Source organism: Chenopodium album, chromosome 6, assembly GCF_948465745.1.
Source record: "Chenopodium album chromosome 6, dcCheAlbu1.1, whole genome shotgun sequence".
NCBI classification, from domain to species: Eukaryota; Viridiplantae; Streptophyta; class Magnoliopsida; order Caryophyllales; family Amaranthaceae; genus Chenopodium; species Chenopodium album.
In genome coordinates, this window is record NC_137839.1 from 17,625,347 (window position 1) to 17,627,977 (window position 2,631).

Below are 2,631 nucleotides of genomic sequence, written 5' to 3' on the forward strand. Positions count from 1 at the left end.
CGAGCGCACGAGGATGAGCTAGGACGAAGAAGAGAGGGCACAGCATGTGTGTGATTGATTAAAGTTGGCCAACTTTGATTGTTGCACTAGATTTCATTGTAAGTTCACATTGATACGGACCATTGATTTGTTGCTTGCATTTACACAATTGAGGTGTCTTGTGATGTTTCCTAGCTAGAGTTTATCGTAGTTGATGCTAGTTAGACCTCTAGGAGAATAGCTTGATATGCTCTATTGGTTGCATGATTGATCTTCCCTCACATTGCTTGACTTAGCCAATTTGACCTCCCAATTAGTTGATTCCATTATGACTACATGTGGATCCTAGCCCTATTGCTTATTACATTTGATTTCTTCTCGTTTATTTGTCGTCTTGTTTTACCATAGAATTCACACCCTATCTCTAGACTTCGGAATAGCTTGACCATAGACAATAGACAATAGCCCACCATTCCTTTGGGTTCGACCCTCGACTTACCGTTATACTTGTGTAGGGGTGTGTTGAGTGCTTATAAATTTTGTTTTGACCATGGGTAGGGGTTAACCTCAACGACCTAGCTTCGACCCGCGTAAAAAATGGCGCCGTTGCCGGGGAATGGTGTTGTGATTGTGTATTGTTGTTGAGTCTATTCCATCTATTTTAAAAACACAAAAAGATTTTATTTCTTTCTTTTAGGCTACCCTTGTAGCCGCGTTTCTAACAATTTCTTTTGAGTTTTTTCATGCATAGTAGAAATCGAGATAGGCCCTTAGTTCCTTTGGATTCGGAAATTGAAAGAACTCTTTCACGAAGAAGGATAGCCGACCGATCTTTGTGTCTAAGTTCCTCAAGTGAAGAAGAGTTTGAGGAAGAAAAGCAAGAGCAAGGCATGGGAAAGAATCCAAGAGTAGCCTTGAAGGAGTTGGTAATTCTCGCTGCTTATAGGTTTGAGAGCGGCATTGCTCCACCTACAACACCGGCGAACGATTTTGAAATAAGACCGGCCATAATTACCTTGATAGAACGGATGAAATTTAGTGGAGCCAAGAGTGAGAGCCCGTTGAATCACCTAAAGGAATTTGAGAAGTATTGTAATACCATTAAGGTGAACGACATTTCTCAAGAGTTCATTCGGCTAAAGTTGTTTATCTTTTCTCTTATTGGTCGTGCCTTAGAGTGGTTAGATAAGGAGGTTAAGCCGAACTCACTTAGGACGTGGGATGATGTCACAAGAGCTTTCTTGTCTCGCTTTTACCCTCAAAAGAAGACGGCGGAGGCTAGGGCATTGATCCAAGGATTCAAACAAAGGCCTAATAAGAATCTCTATGAAGCATGGGAGAGGTACAAGGAGTACCAAAGAGATTGTCCACATCATGGGATTCCTACCTATCAAGTGATACAAATTTTCTATGGAGGTTTGAGTGCCCAAGGAAAATCATGCCTAGATGGAGGACCCGGTGGTCCTATAATGAATAGGACAAAAGAAGAGGTAGTTGACAAAATTAAGGATGTGGTGAGATACTATAGAGATTGGCAAGAAGGAGAAGGAGAGAGAGACTCTATGAGCAAGAGTGGCTCAACGGTTTATTCCGTGGATCATCTCAACGCGATTAACAACTTGTCATCCCAAATTTCAAATCTAGGGAAGGAGATGACATCGATCAAAGCGAACCTTGAGAGTGTTTCTACGAATTCTTTGAGTCTTCCCTCCCAATCCAAAGGGAGAGCTACATTTTCTAACTCTTCTCCTTCTACTTCCAATAATATTCAAAGTGGATGTCTATTTTGTGATTCTTGTGGATCTTATGATCATGATTCTTCCATGTGTTCACAAGCTTTTGTTGATGGATGTGATGATGTTGAAAATAATGAATGTGAACATGTGAACTTTGTGTCTAATGCCAATGGTGGTCAAAGGTTTGAAGGACCTAAGAATTTTGGCAATAGGAATTCTCACCCTCAAGGTGGTTTCGATAACTATAACTATGGAGGCTATAGGAACCTAGGAAACCAAGGTTTCCGAGGCAACTATAACAACCAAGGTTATAGTAATCAAAACCCAAGCCATGGGTATGGAAACCAAGGTCAATCTCAAGGCTTTGGTAACCATTACCATAATGGTGGCAATAGTCACGGTCGAGGGAATTGGAACAACAACCAAAGTCGGGGAAGTTTTCAAAAAAACAACCAAAGGGGACCCCCTCCCGATTTTGCTCCAAAGCCCCAAGCTAATGGTGAAAATTCTTATTCCCAACCATCATCATTTAAGACAAATTTGGAAGAATTGATTGATAACCAAACCAAGATCATTAACACCTATATGGCGGTGAGTGACAAGAAATTTAATGAGATGATGACTCATAACAAAATGCTTGAGACACAAATAACCCAACTTTCCAATACTCTTAAGGATTGTGCTATTCCATCCTCTTTGCCTTCTCAACGAGTGGAACCTAAGAAACCCGTGTATTCCGTCACCACTAGGAGTGGGAGAGTTCTTGATAAGGGAGTTTCCAGGTCCATTGAGGAGGATGAGGTGAGGAGTGTTTTGAGAGAGGAAGATGAGAAGGGTTTGTCTAAGAGTGTTAGTTATGAGGAGGTGCAAGAGAAAAAGAAGGATGTTGAAAAAGAGCGTGAGGAAGTGAGAATAC

The 2,631-nt window shown here is 41.2% G+C and overlaps 1 non-coding gene across 1 annotated transcript; it reads right to left on the reverse strand.

The window, feature by feature from the left end:
• Window positions 1–1,254: 1,254 nt before the first annotated feature.
• Window positions 1,255–1,360, reverse strand: LOC145637497 (small nucleolar RNA R71). The gene has a single exon (XR_014114274.1). It is a non-coding gene; the product is annotated as a small nucleolar RNA R71 (small nucleolar RNA).
• Between the last annotated feature and the right edge of the window lie 1,271 nt (window positions 1,361–2,631).